We start from the raw sequence: 14,375 nt of genomic DNA, 5'->3' as shown, positions 1-14,375 counted from the left end.
CTTGATTCAATTTTTAGATAATTTCTAAAATTAATACAATTAAGTAGATTATTATTTTAGTGTAATCTTTAGCAATTTTAAATTCTAGCTGTGGCAATTTCCCCCCCAATTTTGGTCGATAGCAAAATGATCGTTAATTTAAGGAATTTTAGTAACAATATTATTAACATTTTAGCGAACGTGATAATACTATAAAGGTCCTTTTATCTGAGGTGAAAACATATCATTCCAGGACTGTTTCATCAACCAAACATGGTGAAGTGTTAAGGGCGGCTACAATCAATAAATCTATTCAATTTCATTTATTCAATTCAGGAAACAAAGAATAATTTAAGGGTTTAACTTGTCGTAGAACATGAAATAGAGAGTGAGCAAGATGATGCCGAATATGACAGAGATGCCGAGGGTTGTTAATGAGCCATTAGTCTTGAGTTCCCAGGCTTCGTACTTGCTCCTGAGGTAAGGAAACAGTCCTGCAATAACATACACGTTATTATTTCAGACGGGTGGGTGAGTGGTGTAGCAATGTATTGTTTATTTATTTAGTAATACATTGTCATGAAAGAAAAAGTTGCGCCTGGTGATGGAAGACTCTCAGACGATATAGACCAGCCACATGACCAGCGCACAGATGAGAATCACCACAACGTTGATAGCAGTCATGTAAGTGATGTCGCTCACCACCAATGGTCTTCTCCAGAAACGGGGTAGCCAACCTGAAAGTCATCTTATTTCAAGGCAGGGGAATGAAAAAGCTAGTTGAAAATTTCCTGTCTATAGTGACAACACACAATATTTGTGTGAAATTCGAGGGTGGGAAGTTGGTGATCCCACCTTTGTTGTTAGACTAAATCCTGTCATGACGAAAATTTATCAAGCAGTATTGAGAGCTAACTTATCTTCAAAGCAAAAAAAGTTTTATGTTTTATTTATCATTACGAAATTTAAAGAAATTCTCAAAATGTACCAAAATGGTCTGACTGCGAAATAAATGAGGTTTTTCTCACGGCACGATTGGAAAATGTGTACAACATACTCATGTCTAGTATTTTATGTAAACCTTGGCTTTAATCAATGTTGGAGATACCAAATATACTGTTCACTGTTCACCTTAATTGATACTGTGGGAGTCTCTTCTGAAACCAAAATTCGTTTGAAAATCCTGCAAATCAGTTGCAATATCAGATACTTTTAACACTGTAACGTACTACACCAACTTTATAATTCCAAATTCTCGATAATATTTTATCGTTGGATGAACGTCGTTGTAGTGGATAACGAGGGAGCGCAATTGTCTGCTCTGGAACATCATAACTTTTTATACGGCCATGTGTGTCTTATAAGCAGGCAAATATCAAAACACTATCTCATTATAGTACTTAGTGGAATATTTATTGTTAATAAAGGTTTACTTTATAATAGTTTATTGAAGAGCCATAACGGTCTCTACTCAATGTTTGGAGGATCAACCGGTGTTATCGCATGTATACAAAAGCTAGAAGAAGGAAGGCAAGAAGTCCCATTTTAATTTTGAATATCCAAAACTTATACACTGCGGCACCAAATCCGTTTCCCACACCTTTGTGTTGAACAGTTATACCTGAAAATTATAAATGAATACTATAAGTAAATGTTAGGTACCAAATTATTATGGTTCATGTGTTCAGTTGAATACGCAGATATATAAAAATATTCCCAGATTTGTTTGTAGTCCTATTAATGGTTCTGATAGGAGAGGAACTTTTTACTGTAAAGCAGGGAAGTGTTATAAACTTCGTCGTTTGTTAAAAATTAAAATAAAATTGGACGCTCTATAATAATTTTTTAATTAGTTTGCCCAGTAGAGTAACAAAAGTACATAATATAGGTAACAAGAAATACTTGCAATATCTTTATTTATTGTATCAAACATAATACAATCAAGCTGTGGGTGGCTCTATAATATTAGATTTTATGATTGTGAATTCACATTAATAGATGTACTAATCGAAGTATCGCATATATGTGAATAATACCAACAGTAGAAAAACGAGGAGACCAATTTTAATTTTGAATATCTTAAATTGGCGGACAGCCTCCGCATAACCACTTTCCACTTCGTTTCGTTCGACCGGAAAACCTGCAAGTTTTTAAAGTAAATTTAATTTTTATTCGTGTTAATGAGTCTAAACTAGATACATAACTCAATTAACTTATCAATTTGTGATATGATTGTGGTTTCAAATAATCCCCAGTGAACAAATAAACGATAGCTTCATCTAATCAGTGCAAAGTTTTGAAAGCTTGGCTCTCAAACTTTTTTGAATTTGGAACAAAAATGGTTATTAAAATTTAATGTTGCAAATTCTCTATCTCTCCAACGGAAGATGACATTGTAAAATGTTGAACAGAGGGTTGATATAAAAGATGTGCTAAAAACTGTAATCCGACAGCATGCAGTCTACTTTGTTCTGTAACTTAAAAATTCAATATAATTTCCTTCAATATAGTTTAATTTAAAGTGGAAAACTAATAATCACAAATGAAGGAACATCAACTAAAATAGATTTCTCTAAGAATATACTTTCAGAAGGCCCCTATCTAACAAATAATAGAACCTGTAGTAAGAAAGCAGATTAAAAAAAGTAAATTTAGATATTAAAATACGGATTATTTGGTATTACGACATCTTTCACATTTCTAAAGTTGAATTTAAGTTTGTTGTGTTAAAAAAGTTTACTTTGTAATTTATCAACGTTATTTATTTTGTATTTACATAGATGCACTTTCCTTCATTCGCATACTTCATTACATTAGGAGCTATATTTTTATACAAAAAACCAAGCAACCAGTTGTCTTTGGTATTAAAACCACAAAAGAAAAATATAATATTAGTTGAATGCAGCTAGCAGTTCAACTAGATTAAATGCTGATTTTGTTTGCATAAGTATAGTACTGAATGAGAAAGATTATTAGATAGATAACTGTAGATATCTATAAAACACTCGTTGAACAGTAAGTACAAGTACAGCAAGATTCAAAGGAAAGAACGCAAAATTTTGGAAGTTGTATTGTTAGCCTTGGGTGAATAACACTGAATACTCCGTGAAAGCCCGATTTTGACGCTGCTTACGACGTTTTTGTGTCAAGGACGATCGTTTCATATTTTGGTGGTTTGATAAATTTGGGTCACACCTTTGATTGTATTGGTACACAGGAGATGGATTAATCAATTATGTGTTAGATATGTTGAGATACGGGATTCTTTCAGGTCTGGCGATAGGGCTGCGCTCGGGAATTTATTGTTTCCGTTCAAATATTTGACAACCTTTTGTTTTTCAATCCATTGAGGGCAGGCCGAGGGATCATTATGTTGTATGCTTCAACACTATTGGATGAACCATCTCTTGTTTCACTAATACTATCAAAGGTCTTGAAATTACGGAGAAATCATCACTAGGAATCTCTGCGTTAGTGTCAAATTAGGATCCATCACTATGAATGATGATGCAAGACAATCATCAAAGCTGCTAGAATGTTGAATAACCAAGTAATCTGTCTGTCATTATGTGTGTGGCATCTGTTTAAGTTACAATGGGTCAATTTATTTTTTCCACATTTGCTGCCATTTATAATTGTTGTCAGTGAAGAGACAATACAAAGGCAAGAATATTTAGAGTGTTTATTAAAGAAATGCTTAAGCCCCGTCTGTAAAGCGCGAGACAGAAGATCCACTGTCAAAATGATACTGAAATTCCATAACTCTCACAATGTCAGAAGTAAATCTCTCTGCCCGTCCCTAAACACTGTATTGCCACGATAAATCAAAACTCACGGCTAATGGACGCTTCTAAGAGATTTACAGGATGAGTTGTTTTATCTCCGGCCAAACAGCTTGTAACTCCTACTTAACTCGGCCACAAGCTCCTTGGTCTGTGATCCACACCTTGCTCTGACTGAAACCTTACTAGGACATAACCGAAAACACTAAATCAATTTCGTGCATAGTGTCCGTTTGTAGATAGGTTTGGAATAAATCTCGAAGTATTTAGAGAAAGAGTAATTAAGTTTAATTTGGATTTACCATAGGAGAGATTTTCATAAAATTGGAGTATTGCTTCGCACTCCTCAATGTTAAAGCCATAGCCATTTCGCATCGTTAAAGCACCTCGTTTTTCTTGATTTCAATGGTGGATTTTTCAGAATTTCGGACATTTGCCATCGTTATATGTTGTAAAAGGTATAACACAACGTTTGAAGGTTTGTAATCTACACTCTTCGTCAGGTGGGGCAGTTATTAATACATACAAAAATAAAGAAGAGAAAGAAAAGGGTATGCAGCTTTTTAGTATGTTTGAACCCTTTTCCTTGCCATAAAGGAGAAAATCGCCAGTGCTGCAAGTTTTAAGGTTGTTATTTAAAGGTTTTGCAGAAACATTTTACAAATCCCGTATTTGTATACGAGGTATTTTAGTTTCGGCTATAAATGGAATGGCTATCGTTACAATGTGTATTGTTGAGGCGTCTTGGAATGGTGTTACTCAATGATTGTATATGAGTGAGCATGTGCGTTATAAAATTCAATGATTTGTAATAATTTGCTCATAGCACTGGGAAAATAAATATTTACTTTAATACTTATCGTTTGTACATGTTTTCGAACGAATTGGAATATTAAAACATAAAATAGTTTTATTCTAGTTCCCTCTTTTACTTTTACAATAGTCATTTTAAATAATGTATTAATGATATTTTTAGAAACACCAATTGTTCTAAATTCATTTAATACTCATCCATCGCTCGTCCAGATGATACTATAGGCTTACGTTTTTCATAACTCTCCTTAAACTTTGCAAATAAATCAATTGTAATTTAAATTTTTATACCTAATTAGGCTTGTTACCTCAATATTTTACAATATGTCATAAATTTCGTAGGCATCTTATTTAGTACTATTTACTAATAGTCTCAGATATTTACAATTTACCTATCCAAGAATTTTAGATCTCTGATTTCAGAAGTTTATTCCTGTTGACTCATATTTCTTAAGCAAATTTAACTCTTTAAGCAACATATTCTAACCACCGACAGATTACAATACTACTCAGAAACCACTAGCCTTCATTGTCGTATCATCCCGCAGTACACGAATGTGAGCGATATGACTATAAGCACTGCCAGAAATATGCGGAAAGACCAGAAGTGAAACGGTCGGTCTGAGTCCAGTTCGCGCTGGATACGAGGCGGTACTGTCCACCGACCTGCAAATAAAACAGCTGTTACAAGGCGCAGTGATTGAACAATAATTGTGAGAGACATCAACGTGAACATCCTGTTCCTAGCGTTTCAAACACAACCCATAACCAGATTCCAGTATTGTTTAATTTAAAATATCAAAATCGACTTAACATTTGTTATTGATTTCAATTTGAATAAAACAACCACAAAGTTCCAGTTTGATACTTGATTAACTGTCTGGATCAACTCTTGGAAACGATGTTACCACTAGTAAGCACAAACGTACGTTTTCGAAATTCGGGTCTTGACATGTTTAAAAATATAATATCTTATCTCGTAAATTAGCTAGTTTAGTAAATAAAATAAGATTAAAGCGATATTTTGTATTTTATATGTAGTAAACAATAAGGAAACTGTAACTATCTTCCCACAGGACACATACATTTTGGGGATTTTACAGTTTTAGCTAATTCGAATATTGAGTTAAGCTCCATTGTACACATTCCGCTTTTTGCAAAGTCTGAAATTCTGTATGAAACTGATGCAGATTGACTCCTACAATCCACGTCTGTGTGAAGAAGGTCCATAAACAGTCTCGGACGAAGACGTTCAAATAGAATTCATTGCCTCTTTTCGACAACAGAGACATTTAGACTTTGAAGGAGCTCACTAAACCAGCAGCTATCCAGTGTAATCTAGATGAAGTGGTTTCTCATTGTCTCATCAGGTGCACAATTTACTGCACTGCATGTTTTAGACGTGATACAGAAGCAATGCGGAGCAACCGAGTTTTCTATATATGGTTTACTATACACTCTGTCTACTGAAAAACGTGGACTCCAGAATCCAGGAGTCAATCTGTGCCAGAGTCAGGTTTCTGACGGTCCACTAAGCGGATGGTAAAATGGAGCCAAACTCGATATTTACATAGCTTCAATTATTAAAACAAAAACGTAATAGTAATGAAGTAGTAGGACAGAATACCGTAAAATATCTTACAAGAGTTTTGTAATATCCTGTTACCACTACTGGTTAATGAGCGTACTTACTACCGAAAAACGTAAATGATGTAAGCAGATAATTTATAATTTCGTCCTTTTTGTTTCTATTGTACTGATGTACGAAGTATATCAATTATACTACCTGGACGTTAAGGACATTATAAACATCCTAGCTACTGGTCCAGATCATTAATAGCTTGAGCGTTGACTGAAATGTTTTTAAATCATAGGAAGGATCTTGTTGGAGTAAACGTTTATTCGTTCACGTGAAGTCAATTTTGTGTGGAACGCGGGTTGAAGAAATCAAACTGCCAATGTTGTGACTCAGTTTATTCGAAGAAGGACCAGTGAAGGGTGTAAGTTTGTGCACCGGCTGCAGGGGGTGGGGGAGGCACCAACACAGAAACGAGGTAGTTGTAGGTCAAGTGGTACAAGCTGTAGAGGAAGCTGCCGAGGCCCAAGGCAAACCAGTAAACGCCTAAGTGTGGAAGTGGCCCATGGGTTATAGTTTCTTATCGGTGGCGTGTCCGCCATAGTCTCACCTCACCCCCTCTAGATTCATACTGTTCAGCTGCAAAACACAAGGTTACTTGAGGCATATCTCTAATATACAAAAAATTACCAAAAACGAGTCAATTGCAAAATTGCTGGTCAACTTAAAGAAAAGAAAAAAACCGTTTGAGGCTGCAAGCGTTTTGTTTTTGCATTCGCTGTTGCTGTTCGAAAACATCATATCTGAAATTCATTCTTTACTCGAATTCTTCAATTATTAACAAACATTAATTTAGAGAGTTAATAGAGCACCCCGCACCAAAATAGTCCGATGAAACTTAAGGCGTTGTTGCCACATCGCTGCTGACCATCAGCTGTCCCCTAATATTGAGACACATAAGTCATTTATCTTACACGTAAACCTGGCAACAGTGTTGGGCGTGAATGAAGATGAAGAATTAAAACGCAAAAAGCCAATATCGGACTATTACTGGGTGAGGTACTGCTTTAATAATGTCTTTTACTTTGTTAATATTGACGTAAATGTAGTTTTATCTCAACTACTTCAAATAGAAGTAGTTGAGAAACTACTTACATTCAAACCATTGTTTGAATGGTTTTTTCAAGCTCTTTTTTAGCTTCTCGGATAGACTGTTTTGCTTGCCTAACTGAGTAACTAGGAGCCTCTCGGTAATTCACAGATCCTTTTATCTTATCCAATAGATTATACACCTGTCCGGATTTTCGTGACTCTGCAATATCGATATGGCTTAGGGTTGAGGAATCCCTTATCTTAATGACGGTTCTTAGGAAATTTTCGGAAGTCTTTATTCCTCCGGGATAAAACTTCCAAAGTTTATCTCCTTGTTCCTCAGCTATCGGAGACTCAAAGTCTGCACCGATAGTTTCCAAAGCTTGGATATCAGCCTGATCTTCAGTGGTATAGATAGTATCAGTCAATTGAAGGTCTAGATCGTTTTCCTCCTGGAAAACTATCTCACTGTCGTATAAATCACCAATATGATCTTCCTCTTCAACACTACTTGTAGACATTTGAAGAATATACAACAAATCTCATGGGAAACTAAATTCCATTTAGCATTTTCACAAGAACTGTATTCGTTGTAGATCAAGGTCATTGGGATTTCCAAGATCATACATTTATCTCATTACGGTAAACGATGGTTGTCTAGGAGAATCGTTCAAATCAATAGTTCGTAAGAGTCTATCTTTAGTTTCCAATAAAAATGACTTGGGTTTTGTTTTATTATTTATATTATTTTGAAAACATTCAAATTAATTAAATTACGAAACCTTTTTCCTCTCCATCATAATCATCAAAACACATTCGTAATACACATAAGTCACTGTTAAATGTTATATTTAATGTTTTAGCCATATCATCCACAATATAAATTGTGTTCACTTGCCGAGAGTTTGCCAACTGTAGTGGATCTCCACAGGTACCTCTTACACCACAGATTTGTTCATCCTGATGTATGATCTCGTATATCAGGATAGTCCGAATAGTTTGTCCACTAGAAATGCTGGTTGTTAGACTATTGGAACCATTCTACTACACACAAGGATAAATAACAACCGTTAATCAACTTATAAAAACATCTCCAAGAATGGCTCAAATTGTGACGGAGACGAGTAGAAATAATTTAAAATTGCTCCTGAACTTCCTCATATCTGCATTTAACAATAGAAACCTTATTTATGCAGTGATGGTGAAAAGTCCGGAACACTTCGATACTGTCCAAAGTCTTAAAACTATTGAAAGTTCTTGACGATCACAGGTATACATCCTGTGAGGGGTGAACAGAAATTCTTAAATGTAAACGTTGTTTAAGTCTTAAAACATAATTTTAAATGTTTTAATGTCAGATAGACCAGGGATCTTTAGTGTAGTGTACGGATTAGGGCTTCGGTTCACTCACCGAAAGGACACATATTCGATTCTTGGAAGATCAAAAAGAAGGTCTTGAAAGGTTTCACAATGTTTTATCTATTTTTTATACTTTTTTGGTCTTTCTTCTCATGTAACTACAAAGTGTAAACATAGTTTTTTAAGTGTGTTTATTTGGCTGCTATCTTTTTATAAAATGTATTTCTATAAGTTAGTTGTTTTAATAAACCCCATTTAAAATACTACGCCCAGTTTAGTAATAAAATATTAAAATAGCCTAATTGTTTTACACAGCTCTCTGAACATAGTTCATATTCATTTTCACGTCTCACCATAACCTGTAAAAAGGAATCCCCTGGAAAGGAGATACTGTTTTGACAACTATACGCCATATCAAAGTAATTGAATATAACAATCTGAATGAATAACGACTTATCAACAGTACAATAGTATTTGAGCATTGAATACATATCATAGCGTACTCATTATGACTTTAAAGTTTCATATTTTCTAAATTTCCAAGTATAAAAGCACATCAAAGCTAGAGTCCCGGGTGAAACTTTTGCCGGAAATCTGTCCCTGGCATAACATTCGCTGCATAATATACGTCTCTACTCTCCTCTCTCGTTCTGTTAGTTCTCCCTTGTTCTCCTTTCCCTTCTCTGCGACTGTGAATATTAATACATTTCTCATTAATTTTAAATAATTTCTCTCACAGTGCTACATAATTTTTAGGTATTACTCTGGTTAAATTAAGCACATTTAATGTCTTTTGATTTATTCTTGAAGTTGTGTGAACGTTAAAAATAGGAATACGGTAGAAATAGTCCTTCCGGCTCAGTCGAGAGGAATGAGAAGATTTGAAACTACTGGAAAATTAATAATTTATTGCTACTGACATTTACATGTAATCGATAACCCAAACCGGGTTCGAAATAGGGTACCAACATTTGTTTATTACATAATGTTTAAAAATGTCATAAGCTTTTCAGAACCCTGTTTACTTTTTATAACTGAGTTGTGATTATTAAAATTCAAAGGTCGCAATTTTAAAACAAAATATCGTAGCTAGCTGACCGAAGAACTTAGCCGTGGTATTGTGACATTAAAGTTTGCTTTAAGGTTAATTTTGTTTGGCTTTTTGGGTTAAGATCTCTATTACTTAAGTGTTACCATGATGAAAACTTTAATACAACTGATACATTGATAGTCTTAACGTATAAGATTGCTTTAATAACACTCGTTCATAGTGTATAGGAAACAAAAATGTATTCAACAAACATTTACTATTGCTTAGTTTTTACTTAGAATTTTAAGTTTCCCATTTGTACATTTTAAACAGAAAAAAGTAATCAGTCCATATCCTATAACTCTTGTAGGAATGTCTTGTGTTAAGACATAGGCGATATAACTTTAAGTGGTTTATATTTTGTTTCACATGGAAAAAATTAAAATTATTTCTATTCTGTTTAGTGATATGTGTCCGTAAAAGAATTTTTATGTTCTTGCATTGAAATGTACTCTACCATTCTACAACCACTACACGCTGCCACTGATATACATAACTCAGTTAAGTTGATGCAATCGATTCTGAATTTAGTCTAATGTACAAACACATTTTCTAAATACAAAAAAATATAAAACATGTTTTTTATCAGTTAACCTTAATTACAGGCATCTAAATGTAAAGAAACGAATTTAGGTAAATTTTGTAATCAGGTCCAAATAAAAACTGCTGTATATAAAAATGGTTAAAAGTTCACCTTATTAGTATGTACCCTAATCAGACCTAATGGGTTTAACATGTTTTAATTCATAAGGAAGTTAAATTTTGTTAATTTATTAAAATTTAAGAATGACGTGTACGATCATACATTTACTAACGAAATTACTTCTTAATAAAAATAAAATGTCACTCTCTGAAGTGTAAAAAATACAAAATTTTATCTTCATCCGTCTTTAGTAGGGTCCGAGTTTCTATTTGAAATATATGTAATTTTATGTGTGGAGTAGTCTAAAAACATTTATTCTTTTTTGTACTCAGGAAATTGAACGTGAACCAAATATCGATTGCAATTCGCTAAGTATTGTATCGGTGTAAACATAATGTAATAAATACACGACATAACACTGTCCACGAATCTTTCTTTTTGCGATTGAAATACAATTCGAGGATGATGCCACATTTATCTTGGCTCGACTAAACCGGGCGACGCGACAGGTCCATGGGGAAACCGAGCCGTTATAATCGATCTTCCTCTCTTTTCTACCTGACTTGTTTATTAGCCTTTCTCACTCGTTCAGCCATCATCAGTCTCAGGTACGTCACGACTAAACAAAAAATAGGCGACGGGACAGTTCCCTGGAGAAACCAAGCCGTTATAATCGATCTTCCTCTCTTTCTACCTGACTTGTTTATTAGCCTTACTCACTCGTTCAGCCATCATCAGTCTCAGGTACGTCACGACTAAACAAAACTAGGCGACGCGACAGTTCCCTGGAGAAACCGAGCCGTTATAATCGATCTTCCTCTCTATCTACCTGACTGGTTTATTAGCCTTTCTCACTCGTTCAGCCATCATCAGTCTCAGGTATGTCACTGCTCGACTAAACCGGGCGACGCGATAGGTTTCCCTTAACCAATTATAACAATAGAAACAAATATTGTGTGTCTGTATACATGTTAATTGTACGCTCTTTGTATTTAATATTATTTTGTTTACTAAAGGATCAATTTTTAAGCATGATATACGACTAAGAACGTTTTACATATATTGTATATTTTATATTACTAAGTTTGTGTTTTATATCAGAGACTAACTTAAGCGTTTTTATTCAATATTGCTGATTCATTTTTAAACGATAAAGAATCAAGATGAAATAGGCTTAAAAATTAAATATTATCCATAACTAAGACCTTAATTATAATTAGGTTACTAAAAAAAGAATATCGAATGCTAACCTCAAAATTTAAGCTTTTCATTTTGAATTCGATTTTATATGAATTAATTCATTTGTGCAACAGGTCAATTAAAATTTATTTTTTTTCTTTTCAAAAATCATGTTACTTTGACATCATGCAGGGTAGTATAAAATATCATTATCTTATATTTGAAGGCCAGATGATATTAAATGCATGTATATTGTACAAACTTTGAGGAATAATTATAAACAGTTGTTTTATAAACAAATATAGGTATGATCTAATACAACATTGAATAAATACTCCCCAAGGATCTCAGCAATACTATCCAAAGCCATTACTCCCAAACATTGTCCCCCTAGTATCCCAGCAATTCTGTCCAAAGTCAGTACCCACATACATTGTCCTCCAAGGATCCCAGCAAATTTTTCCAAAGTCAGTACCTACATACATTCTCCTCAAAGGATCCCAGCAATTTTTTCCAAAGTTAATACAAACATTGTCTCCCTAGGATCCCAGCAATTCTGTCCAAATTCAGTACTGACAAACATTGTCCCTTTATGATCCCAGCAATACTGTGCAAAGTCAGTACTCACAAACATTGTCCCCCAGTAATCCAAGCAATTCTTTCCAAATTCAGTACTGACAAAAATTGTCCCCCAATAATCCAACCAATACTGTGCAAAGTCAGTACTCACAAACATTGTCAATACGGGCAAGAAGTTGAACATGGCGAAGGCACAAGCGTACATAAGAATGAGTGCTGTGAAAGCCCCAACCGCTCCCCAAAACCTCCAAGGCACAAAAGGTCTGGGTGTAGGGTGCAGAGCATAACCTGAGACTAGTGTAGGAGGAGGACCCTCTAAGTCAGCTTCTGTGGTAGTGTCAAGAACCCCTTCTAGTGGGTTGACCCACACCTCTTCTGTGGTGGCCGGCGCTGGTGCTCCTGTAACAAGAAAACAGTCATTAGTCAAAAAACTTGGTACTAGTTATGGAGAAGGACCCTCCATGACAGTGTTAGAAGTAATGTTAAGGACTCCTTGCAGTGGGATGACCCCATGGTTTTTCTGCGATGGCCGGCGCTGGAAGTCAACAGTTGACTTAGCTTAATTTAAAACGAGTACAGAGTATAATCTGGAGGGCAGCTTTAGTCATAGATTTCGTAAATTCTTATTCAGAACGTATTCCTTTATTGGTACCAACTATAGATCAATTTATCAAAGCATTAATTTTAATCAGTGTAGTAAAAGGATCCTCTAGGATAGCCTTGATGATAGTCAGGTATCTGTTCTAAGAGGTTAATATACAACTCTGGGTTGGGACATAAGACACACGGACCAGGCAAGATGTCATCCGAAAAGGTCTGGGGTGGGGGGGGGGGGGGGTGGGGGGGGGGGGGGGTGGGGGGGGGGGGGGGTGGGGGGGGGGGGGGGTGGGGGGGGGGGGGGGTGGGGGGGGGGGGGGACCACTGGTCTTGAAACTCCCTTTTTGGTACCGTAAGCAGTTAGTAGAAGTGTTTTCGTAATAAATTGTTTGCAAACATTATAATGTAACAACAGTATATGTTGAATTAATGTACGTACTATATAAAATTATCTTACGATAATAGTAATGAAAGCATAGAGCAAGCTTAAAAGTAACAACCCTTCTTATTTTAACCTTCTCTGTAATCACTGGTGAACACAGAGGTTATCTAGAAAATAAAATAAGTTTTAGTAAAAATATTCTTTTCTGCAATGCAGATATCAAAGACAAAGTTACTAAATAACTTTTGTTGCAGATTTAAAACAAACCTAACTATAGCACCATAATTACCTCAGACGGGAATAAACTACAAAGGCCATTCATAGGTATATGAGTACACACTCTCCGACTGAAACATGTTTCTCAGGTCTGCACGTATATTTTGTATATTCTTGATCGGGGCATCAACACAAAATAAAAAATAACATAGAGCCCCATACTCATTAAATCATGACTGTCCAATGAAAGCTAGGAATTTCGACAGTAAGATCCTGTCCCTATCATGAAAAATTAGAGATGAATCAGAGTTATTTTACGGTACTTTTAAAAGTGTTTCATTCTCCGACTTGAGGGCACCAAAACACTGATCTTTAAACTTTTCACATTGATGTAAACCGGACGATTATCCTGAAATAGATCCAGATAATATATCTGTAAATATCTTACAACTACTTGAAAAACTTGCTACCAAATTAATTAATTCTAAACCTGTAATTTGTTGACATTAAATTAGTGAAAAATTTAAAAAATATTAACTTTTGGAAGACAACTAGACGACAAGTCTCTGGATTTCATCAAGATTGACGATTTTATAAGTAAAAATCATGATGGATCAGCGTTGTTTCAGACGCATCCCCACACAGTATGTAGTTCATGTTCAAACTACAACGAAAAAAGTTGTTTATCGAGCGAGAAGTTGTTTTTGGGGTTAGATTGACTGACGTTAACTATATAACAGTGAAAAATTCTATTAAAAATTGATTTGTTATCAACTGTATTCTTTATACTATATTTGTTGGTTTTTGAGATTATTTATCATAGCTATTACCGTATTATTGACACCATAAATGACACAACTGATTTTGAATGCTCTGATATTAATGATATTGTTGAACATATTATTTCACTGTTCAAATTGAAGAAACCTAGACAAAGAATCACTAAAATTCATTAAAGCAGCTAATTTCAGGAACAAAAATGAAGATACATCAGTGTTGTTTCAGACGCATTTGCACTCTGCTGTGTTTAAAGTTCAAACTAGAGCGAAAAAAGATGTTTATCGAACGAGAAGTTGTTTTGGGGTTTG

At 34.8% G+C, this 14,375-nt stretch overlaps 1 protein-coding gene and 1 long non-coding RNA gene across 8 annotated transcripts in view; one reads left to right on the top strand and one right to left on the bottom strand.

The window, feature by feature from the left end:
• Nucleotides 1–14,375, top strand: part of LOC124358030 — a 93,538-nt gene that overhangs the window by 50,575 nt on the left and 28,588 nt on the right. The gene's annotated exons all lie outside the window — the stretch shown is intronic.
• Nucleotides 288–12,897, bottom strand: LOC124358032. Its single transcript, XR_006922030.1, has 2 exons — nucleotides 12,244–12,897; nucleotides 288–473 (listed from the first exon to the last, which is right to left on the bottom strand). It is a non-coding gene; the product is annotated as an uncharacterized LOC124358032 (long non-coding RNA).

The sequence above is a fragment of the Homalodisca vitripennis genome, chromosome 3 (assembly GCF_021130785.1).
Source record: "Homalodisca vitripennis isolate AUS2020 chromosome 3, UT_GWSS_2.1, whole genome shotgun sequence".
Lineage (NCBI taxonomy): Eukaryota > Metazoa > Arthropoda > Insecta > Hemiptera > Cicadellidae > Homalodisca > Homalodisca vitripennis.
The sequence above is the reverse complement of the archived record's forward strand: the minus strand, read 5'-3'. Positions and strand labels throughout refer to the sequence as shown.